The sequence below is a fragment of the Monodelphis domestica genome, chromosome 3, assembly GCF_027887165.1.
Source record: "Monodelphis domestica isolate mMonDom1 chromosome 3, mMonDom1.pri, whole genome shotgun sequence".
Lineage (NCBI taxonomy): Eukaryota > Metazoa > Chordata > Mammalia > Didelphimorphia > Didelphidae > Monodelphis > Monodelphis domestica.
In genome coordinates this window covers 40,269,725-40,289,403 of record NC_077229.1, presented here as the reverse complement: position 1 = coordinate 40,289,403, position 19,679 = coordinate 40,269,725, and the positions used below count along the sequence as shown (strand labels likewise).

Sequence of the window (19,679 nt, the reverse complement as noted above, 5' to 3'; positions counted from 1 at the left end):
TGAAGAAGGCGGCTGTCTTGGCTGTGATGATGCTTTGGGGCTCCAGCACCACTGTCTGATGGTATTCAAGGAGATCTGAGAGCTTTTGGTGGGAGAAGGGTGATTGCCATTTGAGTTTGTAAAGGACAGTGAGCCTCTGTCATCATCATTTCAGCCCTGAGTCCTTGTAGTAGAGCTTTCTGCTTGGGTCTTAACTCCCAACTGGTCAGTGAGTTCCTTCTGTCTCCCTGTCTTTGCACTGCCTGTGCCCCATGCCTGTGATGCCCGCCGTCCTCATTTTTGCTCCTTAGAAGCCCTAGTTTCCTTTATCGATACCTTATATTTACTTTGTCTCTAGGTGGTTTATTTTTACAAGAAGACATGCTACCTAGCTCTATTAGGATGTATGCAAGCTCCTGGAGGGCAAGGGCTGTTCCACTTGTGTCTTTGGATCCAGAGCCTCTCCCAGAGTCAGCAGTGTCTGTGGATGGCCGGATGCCACGAGGGCAGAGCCATGCACAGTGCTTACCACATTATAAATGAAGGGAATGAAAACAGGGCCCTTCCCAGAGGCAGTGACCTCTTTCTGAAACTGCTGGATCATCAGAAAGGAGTTATCCACCCCCATGAATGCAGGAAAGGGGCATTCAGTCTGTATTCTGAGAACCTAGGCTGCTCACAGCTCTGCCACAGGCACGGTTCACTGGTCTGAGCTCTAATGTGGGGCCCTGCTGGGTCTGAATCAACGATCCTGTGGTCTGGGTGTGAATCCCAGCCCAAGTCCATGGGTGAAACCCAAGGCATTTTGTCTATTGGGGTCTCCATCTTCTCAGCCTGATTGTGGTAGAACCTTCTAAGCTCTTTCTGGTCTGATCAGCCACAGCAGGACACACTACACGTGACTGGGATCTCATGATGCCATTTAGGTCCTCTTCCAGGAAAGAGGACAACGAATCACTGGATCATATGACCTCCGAGACTGTTCCTAGATCCGATGAGATCCTGGTGTGCCCCCCGCCCCCCCTCCATCCCCAGCCCTTTAACCATGAGGATTCACCTAGACTCCCAGAGGGCCGAGAGGCTGTACTAAGAGGAGGCAGTGAGGCTGAAAAAGTCAAAAGAAGACGGGGGCTGGGCTTGGCTATAGGGCTCCAAGCTGACGAGGCTTGAAGACCCCAGCAGAGCAGAAAGGGGTCACCAGAAGCCTCTGTGGCACCTTCAATTTCTTCGTTTGGCCCTGGGACCCATCACCCCATGAGCCCATCACCGTGGGCAGAGCGAGACCGAGACCACTGCCAGTCACCCTTCCATCCACAAGCCAACACTCCCCTCCCCGTCCCACACTCCGCACTGATGAGAGACGGCGTGAAATTAATACGATTTGGGGGGAAGTTGGCAGTGAATAATGAGAGTCTGAAGTACCTTCTCCTTTTACTTCTCTCCATTGCAAGTTTAACCCCTGTGTCGCTGGGTTCTGCAGAAGGCGGTTGTGCTCTCCCAATGCTGACACCACACAGTGTCTCATGCAGGCAGAGGAAGCTGGTCCTCAGTGTCTGTCCCCCCAGCTCCCTCCCCAGCACTCACCCTCATTAACTACTCCTACGTCCATGCAAAGGAGAATGTCACAGCCACAAAATGAAATAACACCAGCACCACGACAGCACTGAAAAGTCTGCCAGGCCCTGGATTTCACTGGCATCTCAGAGCCCCGAGGGAAGGGGGGGGGGGGATGACCAGGGATCACAGATCACAGTGTCAGAGCTCTGAAGCTGGAAGACCAACTAGTCCATCCCCCCACGCCCCCCTTTATGTAACAGATGAGGAAACTGAACTTGAGGAAAGTGAAAGACTTAACCAGGGTCAGACGAAGAATAATAGATCATAGGATAAAAGGGCCAAGTAGAGGGATCATACAGGCCATCAAGTCGTTATACAGATGAAGAAACTGAGGCCCAGGGACTGGACCAAGCTGCCTAAATGAGGAAACAAAGCAAGCTGACAAGAGCTGACCAAGCTCACAGATCTAGCAGGTATCAAGAGGTAGAAGTCAAATCTGGTTCTTCCTGACACCAGTACTCTCTCTACTGGTAGGCCATGTGTGTGACGGCTGCGCCCCGCAAAATGCAGGGAGCATGGAGAAGCACCCCTACCAAGGAGGCCTCATTCCCCAGGGCCAGGGAGCTAACTGCCCCTTTGCCCACATTAAGTACCTTCATAAGGTCCCCTGCTCCTCAGCCTATCCAGAGGGAACAGTGAGGAGCAATGCCTGAGTCCCAGCTGGCAAAGCCTGCATTCTACCCATCAGCACTCTGCATCTACAATGACCCCAGTGTCCAGAAAGTTCCTAAACATTTTATGAATCTAGAGCACCAGGCCTGGAGTTGAGAGGTCCTGGGTTCAAATCCCACCCCAATAACACTTCCTTGCTGTGTGGCCCAGGGCAAGTCACTCAACCCTGATTGCTTGGCCCTTGCTGCTCTTCTGTCTCAGATTGGATATTAAAGAAAGGTATAAAACAAACACCCTAGGAATCACCAAAACATTGAATTATACTCAGGAGAGGGATCGGGCTGTGTGGAAAATATGTGCAGGCTAATTCTTTAAGGAACCAAAAATGGTAGAAAAGTCCCCTTTGAGGTCATGGGTGATGTGAGAGGGAGAGAAGAAAAAATTGAGAAACTAAGTGATCTATATACAAAAACCACTCTTGACTTCCCTCAATATTGGCTCCATCAGAACATTTCTTTGGCTGGTGATGTCAGAAAAGAAGAGCACTTACACGAGATGAGCCCCTAAGAGTCTGTCCCTGGTTAGATCCCCATGATCCTGGGTAAGTGCAGGGAGTCAGGGATAGGGAAGAACGGAAAATGTCCATAAGTCATTCCTGTTCCCTAGCTTTATCACACACACCAGCCACAGGCAATGGAGACAGACTATGGGAAAAGCTTTGGAGGACTTCTCTCCAGGGTGCTTTATAAACATAGAAGGTTTATGGAGAACTCAAGTGAACTGAGGGGGAAGGGGATTTTTCAAACAAGTGAGACTAACACATCTCTGCCCTCTAGAACTGTGATTCCTAGGCTGTGGCCAGAGATGATGCTCAGTTCTTTGATTATGTGACAAATATTCTATTATCCTTACTTACTTCTTCCTCCCTTCTTAAAAATCACTGTGATTTCGGTATTGAAGGGGAATTCAGTGTATTCTAAGAGGTTCTTTAAACTTCCAGGGCAGCCCTTGAGGGACCTGAAGATGCAACAGGGGTAGAAAAGCTGGTGGGAATCCATTGATTTAGATGCTTGCAATTTAATGCAGAAGGATTGGCTGGGGTGAGAGGGGCTGCCTTAACTAACATTCGATGACTCTCTCATTCTAGGAAAGAAGCAGATCACAAGCTCTGTTTCCTTTCAATGTAACACCCCACTCTGTCCCCAGGAAAGCCCTGACCCTGAGGATGACTGCCTAGGCTAGATGGTCACAGCCTAAAAATGGCAGAATTTCAGAGCTGGAAGGGGCCTCCATGGCACTTAAGTTTCAAACTTAGAGGAGAAAGAATTCCTAACATCATTCATAATATGAAGATCATCAAGCCTTTGCTTGAATATCTCCAATGGAAGGAAACCTACCCCTCACTGGCACAGCTCTCACCTCCAAGAAATCCTAAATTGGCCTTGACAACCTGAACTTTCTGCTTCTAGTTCTGCCTTCTAAAATAAAAAAGAATCCGGAGGTCCTGGGTTCAGAGGTAGAGAAGTGAATGTGTCTCTTGCAAAAGCCTTTTAAATGCTTGGAGACGGCAGTCATCTCTCCTGAGACTCTTCTTCTCTAGCCCCAAATCCCCAGGTCCATCCTCATGTGGCACAGACCAGCTAGAGGCTGCCCTCCTCTGGACACTTCCCAGCTTCTCAATGCCCTTCTAAAAGCTGGTACTGAGGAAGGAAACAACAGTTCCAAGGAGCTCTGAATATGATCCACCCTTAGATTTTCCCCAAATCCTAGTGTTGGGAAAAGACAGGATGCTAATAAGCTTTTGGGGGACACCTTGGACTTCTTGGGCAGAGTAGGGGAGAACCTGCCTAGCAATTTTAAAGCCTCATTTCATATATATGTATCTTTCTCCATCTGTGGTGAGTGTCTGAGATGGTTTAGCTGTAAATAATAACAATGGCTAGCATTTAAAAAGCTTCAGGGTTTGCAAAGTGTCAAAGTTTGCAAATGTCAACCATGCATGTGATTCTCAAGATATCCCTGTAAGCTGGTGCTGTTATCATTCCCATTTTACAGAGGAGGAACCTGAAGAACAAAGAGGGGAATCCAATGGCTAGAAGGGGTCTGAGAAGGATTCTCACTCAGGGCTTCCTGACTCAAGTCCTGTGCTCTATCTACCAGCTGCCCAAAGGAACAGAGGGGAGTAACTAAATGACACTTGGAGCTTCTTTCTAGGCTCTATGACAAGACAATAGGCAAAGAACCAAAACATGAAAAATGAAATCTAGATACAGATACATTCATAAAATCAAGGTCAAATAATAGTAACAATAACAACAGCTAGCAAAGTGCTTTGTAAATATTATCTCATTTGACCCTCACAAAAGCCCTGAGAGGTAGGTGAAATTATAACCCCCATTTATGGATGAGAAAATTGAGGTAGACAGAAGTGACTTAGACAAGGTCACCCGAGGTGTAAGTATCTGAGGGGAGATTTGAATTGGGGTCAGTACTCTATCCGCTAGGCCAGTTGGATGCCTCTAGGAGAACCCTTTGATTTTCAGAGGAAGAAACGGGCCCAGAATGGGGAAGAAATTTGGTCGTGACACAGAGATGTTAAAGGGCCAGAGGCAGAATCTGAACCCAGATCCTTAGTCTCAAGGCCCACAGCATTGCTGTACCCCATTCTTTCCTGTGAGCTAGACTGTTCCTTTGCTAGAAAGTCACTCCAGGTTTTGGCTCACAAAGTGGCTCGCTACTCAGGAAGCCTCAGAGCCTAAAGGGGCTGGGAAAGCATGGCATTGGGGAAGATACTGGGGAAACATTGGGACAGGTGGGAACAGAGAGCCCAGGAAAGCGCAGCTCTGAGGTCAGCTCTTTAGTCTTCTGTTGAGTAGCATCCCTGAGGCAGGCAAGGCTGGGAAGAACAGAGTCTGGGAGAGTCATGTAGATTTGAAAATGTAAGCAAAGTCACAGGAAGAGGAAAAGATCCCAGCAAGCCTAGGAGAGCTTGTAAAACTCCAAAGAAAACAGCATTCTTTGGAGGATTCTGACAAATCGCTCACTGACTCCTGGGAAAAGAGAAGCAGGTTTATTTGCAAGATGTTAAAATGGGATAGCTATTCAAGACTAAGAAGCATTAAAAAAATAATAATAGACCTGGAGTCGGGAGGACCTGGGTTCAAATCTGGTCTCAAGAGACTTATTAACTGTGTGACCCTGGGCAAGTCACTTCACTGTTTGCCAAGTACTTGCCCTTCTGTCTTAAGAGTTGTTACTAAGCCAGAAAGTAAGGTTTTTTTTTTAAAAAAGATGTATCTAAATATTTAATTAATTAATAAATAAATTAAAAAACCCTTCCTTTCCATCTTAGAATCAATGCTGTGTTTTGGTTCCAAGCTAGAAGAGTAGTAAGGGCTAGGCAATGGGTGTTAAGTGACTTGTCCAGGGTCACAAAGCTAGGAAGTATCTGAGGCCAAATTTGAACCTAGGACTGAGCCACCTGGCCTCTAATTACTTTAGAGAAAACAAGAATTTCAGGCAGTCTCTTGGTTGGACCTCAGAGGGCCTCTAGCTCAACTTGTAGCTGAACAGAAATCTTTTTTTGATATCCCTCATGAATGGCTGTCCAATCTTCTGCTCCCAGGAAGGGGAGCTCACTCCCTCCTGGGGCAGCCCTCAGTCTGAAAGCTTTTCCCTCCATCCAGGGTCAGGTCTGCCCAAGTTTAATAGACCTCCTCCAGCTGTCTGGCTGGAGGAGATCATCACAGGAAGGCCCAGAGAAGGCCTGAGTGTGGCAGGGGGATTCTTGGCCTATAGCAGACTGTTCTCTGAAAACTCCAATAGTGGCTTAGCTAAGCACTGGAGCGAGCCCCACCACTTTCAAAGTGACCAGTGGTCTGGCCTGCATAATCATAGAATCTGATGGGCAGAATCTGACAGCAGGAAGGACCGTCCAGTCTGAGCACTCCAGCAAAGAGTCGCCACAATAACCTAATGGATGAGGGCCTGTGCATGTCATGTCCTCTCCCTCATGGGACAACTCAAACTCCTTGAGTTTACCAACTCTTGGGGAGGGGCTTAGTTCTTCCCAGCCCAGAACACTGGCCTAGTGAGGAAAAAAATGCTTGTTGGAGTAGAATGGAAACCTTATCCTGGAATATTCAGTGAGATAAACATCATTCCTGAGCACTCCCCAATCATCTTGGCTGTCACTAGGTGCTCAAAGCCACCAAGGGACTTGGAAATAGAGCCTCCAATGCTGAGTTCCCACAATGGAATCCGCCCCTCTTTACAGGCTCCAACAAAGCATAGAGGCCTTGGGATGGAGGAAGGGCTGAATAAAGCTCCCTAGGCGCTGAGGCAAGGTTACACTGAGCTGTGGGCTGCTTCCAATGTGAAGGGATGAATGGGGAAAGCTCAACAACACCCATCCCCAGACACACTCACTGCCCCTGTCTCTGTTCATCACCTGAGCCTTTATCAGAGGCACAACAATCAGCCCACAGCCACATACAATGACTTGACAGAGGGAGAGGGACATCTGAATGTTCCATGATACAAGATGGGGAAAAACAGTGGCAGAGAGGGGCATCTCTGAGTCTGCAACAGTTAAGAGGAGAGTCTCAAGCCAAGTGAGGCTCCTCCTTTGCTATGACTTCTGCCTTCAGTGCCAAATTAGCTCAGAATGATCTCAAAGCTTTACCTGACTTGTATTGGGTTCTCTACTTCCCTCCTTTCTTCTTTCTGCCCTCTACCTTCCTTTCTCTCTACCCCCTTCCCTCTTTCCTCCAATTCAAATAAACTCAAACATTTACTATGTGCAAAATTCTACATTTGGCAGTGGGAATACAAAAACAAAGTAAAAAAAATTCCTGCTTTCAAGGCAGGGAATAACAACAATGTGGGTAAGTATAGAATCATCTGAGAAGGATGGGCAGTAACAACAAGGGGGACCAAAGAGGCTGGAGGCCCTTGAACAAAGCTGAGGATTGTGAGAGATGGAGGTGAGGGGCACATTACTTTCCAAGGATGAGAAGGAAATTCTGGGTTGGGAAAAGGTAAGAGGGCCAGTATAGCTGGGAAGGCAGGTATGCAAAGTCTAGAAGACAGGCTAGAGTCAAGCTATGAATGGCTTGCAAGATAGGAAAAACTTAAAAAAAAAAAGAAAAACTCTTATCTTCTGCCTCAGAATTGATACTAAGTATGGTTCAAGGGCAGAAGAGTGGTAAAGGCTAGGCCACTGGGGTTAAGTGACTTGCTCAGTGTCACACAACTAGGAGGTATCTGAGGTCAAATTTGAATCCAGGACCTCCCCTCTCTAGGTCTGGCTCTCAACCCATTAGCTGCCTCTGGGAAGATAATTAATTAACCTGTTGTTGCATGGAGAGTTCTCCAGAAGAAGCCTAAACATGCCATGCTCTGATTCTGGGAACAGACAATCTTAGAATCATAGAAGATCAGTCAGTCCTATCCTGTATGTACCTAATGTTTACATGTCATCTCTGCATTCTGACTTGTCCTTAGAGTGGGGATTCCTTTTTGGTTACCAGTTGGGTCACATGGAGAAAATCCCTTCCAGCCTACAGATTCTGGGGTTCCCTGTCTTTAGCTAAGTGGTGACCTCAGTAACTTCATCTTCAAAATCACCAGGCACGGTGGCTCTATCCCTCCCTCCTTGTATTGCCTGGTATTTACTTACCTATTTGTATTCTGCATCACTCAGCAGAATGTAAACTGTGGTAACTATTTGGAGGTTGGCCTTGATGCCTCTATCCCCTAGCACAAACCATTGCATAATGCTTTTTGAAATCAGGAAAGATCTTAGTTCAAATCTATCCTCAGATATTTACTAGCTGGGCAAGTCATTTAACTGCTGCCTGCCTCTGTTTCCCATTTGTAAAATGGGAACAACTTCAAGGGTGTTTTTGAGAATAAAAATGAAACAGTATTTATAAAGTGCTTTCAAAATATAAAGCCCTACATACATGTTGTTATTGCTGTTATTAAATGAGCTTTGAATCTGTTGATTGTATGGTTTATATCTGAGCTGAGTTTACCACGAGAAAGGGTTGGCTGTTTAACATTAATGTTGAGGTCAGGTAAAAGGGTATTCTCCTTAGGGATCTCTGGAGGAGCCATATTTTAGCTGAAAGCATGAGGGTCAAACAATAAGCATTATAGCTCTTTTAATTAGGACAGATTACACTATAGAGAGGAGATGGAATTTTAAGAGCTTGAGAAGTTGAAGAGGAGGCAAAGAATTTTGGGTTCCAATCCTTGTTCCAGATTTCTGGCCAAGATTTCTGGCTTGAACAGGAACTGACAAGCAAGCTCCTCCACAGTCATTCTAGCAAAACCTTGAAATTTGTACCAGATCAAATGCTGATCAAGACATGTAATGAAAAATTACAGTAAGTGACTCCTTCTACCCTAAATCTGAAAAAAGCCAACCACCCCAACCAACAGCACAGAACAGCCTGGCCTTAGAACGAAAGCTTGATTTAGGAACTGAAGTTGGAGAGAGAAAGAAATCGAAGAAGACACCAACCAGTGTCAATAAATTATTGCAGATCAAATACTATTTGCTCTATGGGATGGCTATCTGGGAAAGGGATGGGGAAGGACACATGGGATGATGATGATGATTTGAGAAAGAAGACATCAATAAAAACTTATTTTAAAAGTATTGCAAATCTAGAGAATCCCCAAGAGAAAGACAGACTAAATAACCCCCAAATAACTACAAGTAGAGATTTGAAGAAAAAATGGATTTTCTATAAAGACTACATAAATACCTATAAGAAATGAAGTCAAAGGTAACACTCTTGAAAAAAAGCATTGGAAGGAGGGGAAAAAAATAGCTTGGAAGAGAAAGGGATAAACCTTATCCAAGGAATGGATTTCTTGAAAACCAGAAAACAGCTAACAAAAATCAATGACTTCATAAAAGAGTCAAGAAATATAAGGACAAAATAAAAAACTTGGGAGAAAAAAACCCAGACAAAATGTAAACTAAACTACCTGATTAAAAACAAATGCCTGAAAAATAGATCACAGAGCAATAATTTAAAAGTAATTAGACTCGGGGTAGCTAGATGACTCAGTGGACTGAGAGTCAGGCCTAGAGGCAGGAGGTTCCAGGTTCAAATCTGAATTCAGATGCTTCCTAGCTGTGGGATGCTGAGCAAGTCACCACTGTTCTTCTGCCTTGGAACCTATATACCATATTAATTCTAAAATGGAAAGCAAAAGTTAAAAAAATTAGACTAAAAAAAAAAAAGCCTAAACATGGTATTTCAGGAAGTGATAAATCCAAAAAAGAATCCAGTAACCCCTTCCTGAAAGAAACCCTCAAATGAAAACTCACAGAATGACAGTCAAAATCCAGAGCTGTCAGGTCAAAGAAAAAACCGAACCAAATCAAAACTAAATGCATTTAGGAAGAAACAGATCCTAGTACCACACCTGGTAGATTCTCTTCTACAAGAGGAGATCTGATATCCCCAAAGACAAAGGACACAAGCCTACAACCAAGAATAACTTACTCTGCAATGTTATTATTGTTTGGTTATGCCTGACTTTTTATGACCTCAATTGGAATTTTTTTGGCAAAGATACTGAAATAGTTTGCCATTTCCTTGTCCAGTTCATTCTACAGATGAAGAAACTGAGACAGACAGGGTTAAGTGACTTACTTAGAGTAAAAAAGCTAGTAAGTGTCTGAGGTCAGGTGTGAACTCAGGTCTTCCTGACTCCAGGTCTGGCGCTCTATCTGCTATACCACCTAGCTGCCTTCCAAAGATGAATATAATCCTGGGGGAAAATGGACAATTGATACAATAAAGGACTTTCAAAGGTTTTCTCATGAAGAGTACACAGCTAAGTAGAAACTCTAAAATGCAAACAGAGTAGTCAAGAGAAATTTAGAAGTGATTATGGAGGACAAGAATTGAAGTGTTATTTTGCATTTTATACTGATAATTTTAGTCTCATACACCTAACAGCTGTGTGACCCTGAGAAAGTCACTTGCCCTCTGCCTCCCTCTATTTCCTTATAGATTATTGTAAGGATTGACTCTGATAATTGTAAAGCACTTAGCACAATGCTTAGGCCACCATGAATACTATTTAAATGTAATCATCATCAAGAGTTGGCTAAATTGCCTTCAGTGAACTTCTAAGCTCCTTTAGGGTCCCTAAACTTCTGGAAACAAAGGCTCTATCTCCTTGAACAAATGGAGATCATGCAGAGAAGGATGGAGAGGCACATGGTGGGTATGAGTTGTTGCATCACAGAACCACTGAGGAACTCCAAAGAAGAACCAGAATAGAAAGCATCATCAAGGAAATGCATGATAGCAATAGATATTCAAAAATTGAGAGGGATGGATGCCAGGAAAGGGGTATCAAAAAAGTGAGGAAGTGCTGGCTTTCAAAAAGGAAGGTCTTCAGCACCTTGGACAGAACCCATGGTGAGTTTATAGGAGGATTGATTGATTGATTGGCAGGCATGAATTGGGTTTTGATTTGTACTAATGGAGAAAAGACCGAAACCATATGAGCTACATAAGGACCTTTCTCTGTTTAAAATCTATGATCACCTTGGAAAGACCAATTATGCCCAGAATGACTGACTACTTACAGCTCTTGCTATAAAATATCAAAGAGCATGTGTACAGGAACTTGTGCCCCTTCCAACTCCAAATCTCTGAAAGGACACATGGTTATTTCAGCTGGTCATCCTGGGGCTTTGGCGACATCCCATAAAGGAACATACCATAAAGGAACATAAAGGATGAACAAAGTTCATGATTTTTAAAAATCATGATTTTTAAAAAGCCTAAACATTGAATTTCAGGAAGTGACAAATCCCCCCCAAAAAAAGAATCCAGTAACCCCTTCCTGAAAGAAAGAGGACTAAGTCAAAGAATCTCAGAAACTCAGAGCCCCTGGGGGGTTCAACCCCCTCTCATTTAGAGGTGAGGAAATAGAGGCCCAGAGAGGTCACACAGCTAATAAATGACTCAAACTTTCCAGCATTTATTCCACTCTGCAGTAATAACTCTTGAAGCATTAGATTATGATGCAGCAAACTTAGATTATACACAGATCTGGACAAGAGAGAGTCTTACGTGATCATTAGATCAAGAAAGGTAAATGTTCAGATTTTCAAAAAGTGAAGAGACTAGAATATAAAAACAATAGCCAGTGAGCTTGACTTTAATGACTGGCAAAATTTTTGAACATATTATTAAAGGGATGGTTAGTGAACATTTAGAAATGGAAATAGTGATCACAAAGAACCAGTGTGGCTGCACACAGGGCAAGTTAAGCTAATAACATTTCCTTTTCTTGACAGGATTAATAGAATTGTAGACTAGACTGAATGCTGTAGATATGCTCCATTTAGGTTTTAACAAATCATGTGAACAGGCTTCTTAGCTCTTCTTGTGAAAAAGATGGAGAGATGTCAACTCGATAATAGTACAATTAGGCAAAATTAGGATTGGTTTAATGGACAGATGCAAAGAAATGCCATTAATGTCCATTTAGAAGGTCTCTAATGCAGTGTCCCAAAATCTGTGCTCAGTCTTGTGCTGGTCAACATTTCTACTAATGATATGAATAAAAGAATAGACAGCATGTTTATAAAAATACACAGATGGCAACACACAGAGGTGGTCAGCTAACCCAGGATTATAGTCAGGATTTCAAAAAAATTTTGTCAAACTAGCACATTGGGGACAAATAACTGAGGCACCATCCACGCGGGTGAAAGTGAATAGAGATAGGAGATGTGAAGTCCATATCTGGGTTATAAATATTAACTTCCTTAGTAGAAGATGGAGGTTGACATGGTTAGATAGTAGTTCTGAAAAAGCTCTAGGAGGACAGATAGATGGTTCAGTGGATTGAGAGCCAGGCCTAGAGATGGGAGGTCTTGGGTTCAAATGTGGCCTCAGACACTTCCTGGCTGGGTGACCCTAGGCAAGTCAGTTAACCTCCACTACCTAGGCCTTACTGCTCTTCTGCCTTGGGATCAATACTTAGTCTTGATTCTAAGACAGAAGGCAAAGTTAAAAAAAAAATCTGGAGATTTAAGTGAAACTCTATATGGCAGTGGGGGTACATTAAAAGGTGAGTGTCCAAGACCAGGGAGGTGAGATCTTAGTGGCAGTGTCCTTTGCTTTAGGCTAAAAAGTTGAGTGTTCACAGTCAGGGCCAGTTCTGGGCACCACATTTTCAGATAAGACACTGATGCAGAGTAGAGGGTCCAAAGGAGAGCAAGCGGGATGTGCAGAAGCCTGAGATCTAGACGGGCTAAAAGAAGGGAAGATATTTAACCTGGACAAAGAAAGGCTTCAGGTGACATGGAAGTTCTCATTTGAAAGACTGCCATGTAGAAGAAAGGCTGGACTTGTTCAGTTTGTTTCTAGGGGGCAAAACTAGAAGCAATGGGAAGAATGGTCAAAGGAGTAAATTGAAGCTTGATAAAACAGAAGACTTTCTAACAACTGGAGTGATCTCAAACCAAACCAAAGAACTCCTTTGGGAGATAGGGAATTCTGATGACCACAGTCCATGGAAACAGTACTGGGGATTCTTGTTTAGGTCTGGGTTGGAGTCTAGATGGCCACTGGGGGCTCTTCCATAGCTCAAATTCTTTGATGTTATTAGCTGGGTTTCAATTCTTTCATTTAATAGATGAGAAACTGGGGCCTAGGAAGAAGGGACTCAAAGTCACATGAGAAATAAAAGCAGAAACAGAATGTGACACAGTATATAGTTTCACCCTAGTAGTGGCTATATCTATGGTACACGGTGCACTCAGTCTGGAATCAGAGGTTGTGTGTTATGTGTATGTGTTCTTATTTTCTCTCTCTCTCTTTCTCTCTCTCTCACACACACACACACCCACAAAAAAAAAAAAAGAAAAAACACAATGGTCCAATGGTCTTTCTCACTGCTGACATCAATTCCTTTTCACAATCATAGTAGTTCCTCTCATGGTCCTAATACCACCACACACCCTCAGTGGGATGCAGAGACAAGCACCGACTGCTCTGGCTCTATCTCCAACACAACATGACAATGCCAGGCACAGCTGGCCCCAAGGAACAGCTCTCCAGAAGACAATCTGTCCCCCTTATTTAAGTACCAAATACAGATCCACAGGATGCGGCTGCCCCTCCAAGTCCCTCCAACAAAACAGAACAAAGGCTTAAGTGATTGTTGGAAGGTCAAAGTCAATCTCTCAGTAGATGATGAGGTGGGGAGTTGGCCCCTGGACACTCTTGAGAAAACAATGGAAAAAGGGCATGATTTAGGGAGCAAAGGGCAAAGGAAGAGGAGACAAGGAAGGAGGCAAGGCAGAAAAGGGGAAGGGAGCAAAAACAAAGGTAAGGAAGAAAGAAAAGAGAGAAGGATGGAGAGGGGAGGGACAAGAAAGGAGAAAAAGAATGAAAGGAGAAAAGGAAGATAGGACAGAAGGGAAAGACAGGAGGAAAAATGGAAGAGAGAAAGAGGGAAAAGAGGGAGATGATAGGATCAGAAAGTGAAGCAGCCAAAGAAAGGAGAAATGGAGAGAGAAGGATGAAAGGGAGAAAGGGATAAGGGGAGAGAAAAGGGAGGACAAAGGGAAAGAGATAAGAAGAGAGAAAAGGGAGAGGAAGGAGGAGAATGAAGGAGAGCAGGGAGGAGAGGGAAGGGAAGCACAGGTGAGACTAGGAAAAGCAAAATGTAAGTCTCTTAATTAAGGCTTTCAGCCACCTGTTGTGAACTCTGTCATTCACACCCCTAGCAGGTGGTTCACACCTATAAGGAAGAAAAATCTGAAACAACCATGCCATGAAAAGAAGAAAAACATGTAATTATCTGTCAAAGAGACATTCTAAACCACCGTCTGCTTCTTCCCACTTCACTGATCATCATGGACACTTTACTAGTTGGGGTAGGGGAACCATGTTCCAGGAATTCCATAGGAACCTGTCTAACCAGAAGGAAAAAACAAATCCACACTGGCCTCTCTTGACCAAGAACCCCCCCCCCCCCAAAAAAAAAAAACCAGACCCCTCCTCTGTTTTGTGAGTTCCAGAGTTTGAAAAGCAATCTCCAAGCTTGAAGGCAATGGCATAAACATGGAATAATCTAGTCCCTTCTAACTCAGAACAGAGGGTTGGAGGATCACCTCAAACCCTAAAGAACATTAAGGACTGATTCACCAATCCAGAGATTGGGAAGACTGAGGATCTCTCCTCCTCTCCTTCTTCCACCTCTCTCCATTCCTCCTTTCTCTCTCCCTCCCTTCTCTCTCTACACACAAATACAATAACACCAATTCCTTTTGTAAACATATTTGTAAATATATATCTACTTATACAAATATACTTGCATACACTTTTATACATATACACAACAATGCATACACACACATATTGGAACAGGACTTCATTCTTTTAAAACAGTAACACACATATATCATTAAAGATTCAGCTGGAAGGGAACTCTAAGGCCATTATCCTTGATAAAAAGGCTCAGAGAAGTTAAATAAATTAATTAAAATGGCAAAACCAGTCAGTGGCCAAGAAAGAATCCATGTCTCCTAACTCCTAAGGCCACTGTGGTCCCATTAGGTATTGGGTCAAGAAAAACCATACAGAATTTGGGAACAGAGACACACAGGCAAGGATCACCTTAGCCAAATGCTGCCCTCCTTCTGGAAAAGAGAGATAAATGAAGTTGTTATACACAGCCATTGACAATCCTTCCAAGAAGGGAAGGATATAATTTGATTTAAGTATACTTCCATCGCAAAGTCATAACTATCTCCTCTTTAAAGAAGGAGCAAGATGCTCAATAGAACATGACCAGATAACCCAAAGTCCCCAAATTCTAGGACACATCTAAGGAGTCTATACAGTCCTCAAATGTATCCCACCAAATACTCAACCAATGGCATTCCCTTTTTCTAGCCATAACAAAATGAAAGTTGTTTGTTACTTGGAAAAAGAGGGTGAAATTTAGCTCTGAATACTTTCCCTGAAGACATACCCAAAAGGACACTCCACTTTCTGTACAAGACTTCAAAAGTATTTCAGATGGAGGAAGTAAAAGAGCTGACCTGAGCCTCTCATTCTTAATTCTACCCAATATAGGATGGCTGTTTATATCTAACACCATGAAGCCAACTCGGATCATTGCTTGGCTAATTACTCCCTTTCATGCAATTTCTGTGCCAGCCAAACTGATCAGCTTGCTGCTCAGTCAGTGGGTCAATAAAAATTTATTAAGCACCTACTATGCACCAGGCACTAGATTAAACACTGGGAATACAAAGAAAAAGGGAGTCCCTGTTCTTAAGGAGCTCCCAGTCTCATAGCAAAGACAACATGCAAACAAGAATGGACAAACAAGCCACATCTAGGAGAAATTGTAAATAATCAACAGAGGGAAGACACTAGAGTTAAGGGGATTTCAGTACTCCACCTCTCTGATCTTGCATTTGCACAGGCTAACTCCCTGGCCTGGAAGGTACTCTTTCCCTTCCTGCTATTCTTTAGAATTTTTAGTTTCCTTTAAATCTCAGCTCATGTTCCACCAGGGCAGTCTGAAGTCAGGAAGACTCATCTTCCTTAGTTCAAACACGACCTTGGAAACTTATTAGTTGGGTGACCGTGAGCCCAAATGGGGTCACAAAGAGTTAGACATGAACAACAAGTACCATCTTCAATAGGAAGCCGCTCCCAATCCTCCTAGTTCTCTAACATCCTCTTATTCAAATAATGATATATCTTTGTTGACAGGCTGCACCCCAACTTTAGCAGAATCTAAATATTTTGGGAAGAAGACACTCCTTTGTGTTTTCTCTATCTTTGGTGTCATATAAGGAGGCTTATTGAACTATATTGGCTAGGACTATAAAAAAGGGGGCTCGGGGGAAGTAGCTACGTCAACTTCCCATGAACAATGGGTACAATCTAGCTTGCCTTCGCAATGGGTGGAGTAGGTGTGGGTGGGGTGGGAGAGTATTTGAAACTTAAAATTAAAAAATGAATGTCAAGAACAAATGTAGCTTAGTTCTGTTGTGAAGTAAGAGAGAAGACATATAAAGCACTTCAGGAATCTTGTTGAAGCCCTATGTGCTACTTGTCTGCTTTTATTATCAATGTTGGTATTCTCATAGGTTTAGAGTAGGTGACTGAATCCAATACCCTAGTTTTTCAGATGAGAGAATCAAGGCACAGAGAGATCTGTCCATGGACAGAGGTAGGATTTGGTCAAAGAGCAGGAAGAGGTTTTTAGACTTGAATGGGGAATAAAGACCATCTGTTCCAACTTCCTCATACTATAGATGAGGACTTGGAGAAATTCCACATTCAGTGTACTTCACTATGCCACACTGCCTCTCATGGGAACTAGTACATTCATGTCTCATGTTTGATGCAATTCTGATATAAATGATCCTAGGGCTGGCTGTTATTCCACTTAAAAAAAAAAACGTTTAATGTTTGAGGGCAGCTAGGTTGCTCAGTGGATAGAGAGTGAGGCCTGGAGTCAGGAAGTCCTGGGTTCAAATCTGGCCTCAGATACTTCCTAGCTGTGTGACCCTGGGCAAGTCACTTAACCCCAAATGCCTAGCCCTTATTGCTATTCTGTCATGGAACCGAAATGCATATCAGTTCTAAGATGGAAGGTAAAGGTTTTAAAAAGGGGAAAAAAAGGCCAATATTTGGAGGACTATCATTCAGGAAAATAAAATGACTGCCTTTTGTTACTGAATTAAAGTGTTAGGATGTATGCTGATCCTCTGCAGGCTCGCTGAAAGCATCTCTGGAACAGCTTCAGAAAAAGAGAGGCTGATGAGTATGATACATGCCACACTTCCTATCCCATTGGGTTCTGGTTTTTTCTGCTGGGTCTCTGTGCTGTGAGATCTGTTCATGCCACAGAGATGAGATGCTGGGAGTGCTTGGAAAGTCAACATCTATATAAAAGGCTGTTTTAAAATTTTTATGTATCAATATGGTGTCCAGGTGATGGAAGCTAACTGTGGTCTGTGAGGACACACGGGTACAGTCAGTATAGTTTATTGGCCGAGTTCTCAAGAAGATTTGGGGGCTTTTATCTGTAGTATGGAGATTTTTCATTTGTTGGTTTATGAAGGAGAGCAAGAGTCTGGTGAATAATTAACACCATCATCATTGCTGTTATTATCAGACTAGGCAGTCTCTTAGAAACCTTACGAATTTCCAAATTGCTAGAAAACTAGTTTTTGTAGGTTGGCATATAGCAGAACTGTCCCTTGACGCTGAGGCAGGAGGGAGCTCCAGCTGCCTGGGTTGGGGAAGGAACGAGGAAGCTCCCCTAAAACCAGAAGTCTTCCCAGGCCAAATGACCAGTGGTATTGTCTGAACCGCACCGACTGCGCTCCATCCATGGCAATCTCCTTCCCTGAGAAGGTTAAGAGTGTCCCCTGCTGTTGTGTGCTGGGAACTGCCTTGGCTCCCAGATAACGGGGAAAACAACAACAAAAGGGAAGCTTTTAGTTTCCAGGGGCTGAAGGAGATAATCTACCAAAAACACTACCCCAATGGGAGGGAAGGAGGAAGAGAGCATGTGTGTGAGGTGTCTCAGCAGGATCAAGCCTTTGTCTTTTGCATCGCTGGCTTCTGTTTCTGGGCTAGTGATCACTGAAGTACGTCAGGTATGCACAGAAGGGGAAGGGTCCTTGTGGTGGGACAATGCGCACTGTTCTTTGCACACCTACTCTGAAGTTGGGATTGGAATTGCTTGGAAACAAGCCGGTGTATCTAAAGTGATGAGGATGTCACTAAGCCCAGAGACCAGGCAGAGAGAGGGGCTGGCCTGGGAAGCAAGAAGATCTGGGTTCAAAAATCCCACCCCAACACTCACTCGCTGTGTGACTGGGAGGAAGGGGATGAGCCTTTCTGGGCCTCCCAAACCTCTCTAAGGCATAATGGCCACACTCCTGGAGACACAATGACCTCAATTCCAAGGCTGCCACGGAGCACTTATAGCACTTATATTTCTCTTTGAGGACTGCAATAAGAAAACCTTCATCTCCTATTATTCTCACAAAACCCTGGAGGGTAGGTGCTATAATTATGCCTATTTTATGCATAAGGAAACTGAGGCGGAGGTGGAAGTGATTTCCCCAGGGTCACACAGAGAGAAACATGTCTTCAGGCCGGATTTGCACCCAAGCTTGGTGCACAATGCACTATTGTGCTCTATGCCACCATCCAGTCTGTGCCCAAGGGAAAGTCAGTCCTTGAGCTTTTTTTGTGCCCCAAGCATGACATCTCAGATACAGCAGATACCTAATAAATGCTTGTTTCCCTGCTCTACAAAATGCAGATGATAGCATTCTCCTCATGGTGTGCTTGTGAGGAGCAGCAGAATAAGGAGCCCAGGAGTCAAGATAACCACCCTGTTGGAGCCAGGCCACCATCTGGGTCATTCTTGACATATGTAAAGTAATGAACTGGGCACTGCTAGTTGGCTCAGTGTATAGAGTCAGGCCTAGAGACAGAAGGTCCTGGGTGCTAATTTGACCTCAGACACTTCCTAGCTAGGTGTGACTCTGAGCAAGTCACTGAACTCCACTGCCCGGCCCTCACTGTTCTGAAAATATAAGTAACAAAGCTCAGATTTCTTGCCCTGGCTGGGAAGCTCCAGGAGGAAAGAAACCACATCTTATCTAAATGTTGTATGATTGCTAGACCCTGCGTGAGGCTGGAACGGATGCTTCGACATCATTTCCAGCTCAAACCCAAGAGGATTCAGGGTCTAGGGGTCTGCTAGCCCTGCCAGGGCCACATGCTCCACACATTGTGGGGGCTCGATAAAGGGCACTGAGACAGGCCTTCTGCCAGGAGAAGCTGCCCACTCCACGGCATGGAATGGAGCACCCGTCACACAGTAGGCACTACATAAATGCTGAGTGACTCACTGCTTTCTGCCAGAACCTGACAAGCTGACATAGATACAGCCTTAATTTATCTTCATGGTCTGTGGCTTTGGGGATCTCAGCCAACTCTGGATTAAACAAGTGTGTTTAATTCACATATGCTAAATTTCAAATCAAATGAGAGACTACATGGGAAGCATTCTGCAAATCTCCGAATCCCCCCACAAAGGCTGGCTGTTATCCCCCTCATCAGCACCCTCATCCTGATTACTTGGATTCTTCTCATTCGGCAGACTTTTAGCCCTGGGTAGAATCGACCCTCTCTCTCCCATCCAACTCCTTTTTGAGCAGCATCCCCCCGCTGTCCTCCAGCCCTTCCTCTTTCCTCATTCCCGCAGTCATCACACTTCCCCATGCTTCTTGGCCTTGGTGAGTGACCACTAACCAATGAAGGAGTTGGTGTTAACAGGGGAGCTCTAGGGGGGATGGACCCCTCCCAAGAAGCCCACGTTTGGGCAGGGGCCTTCTGGAGACAAGGTATCAACTCGAGGGGGCTGAT

At 44.2% G+C, this 19,679-nt stretch overlaps 1 protein-coding gene across 4 annotated transcripts in view; it reads right to left on the bottom strand.

The window, feature by feature from the left end:
* Positions 1-19,679, bottom strand: part of RBM19 (RNA binding motif protein 19) — a 177,309-nt gene that overhangs the window by 109,165 nt on the left and 48,465 nt on the right. The window lies entirely within an intron of this gene.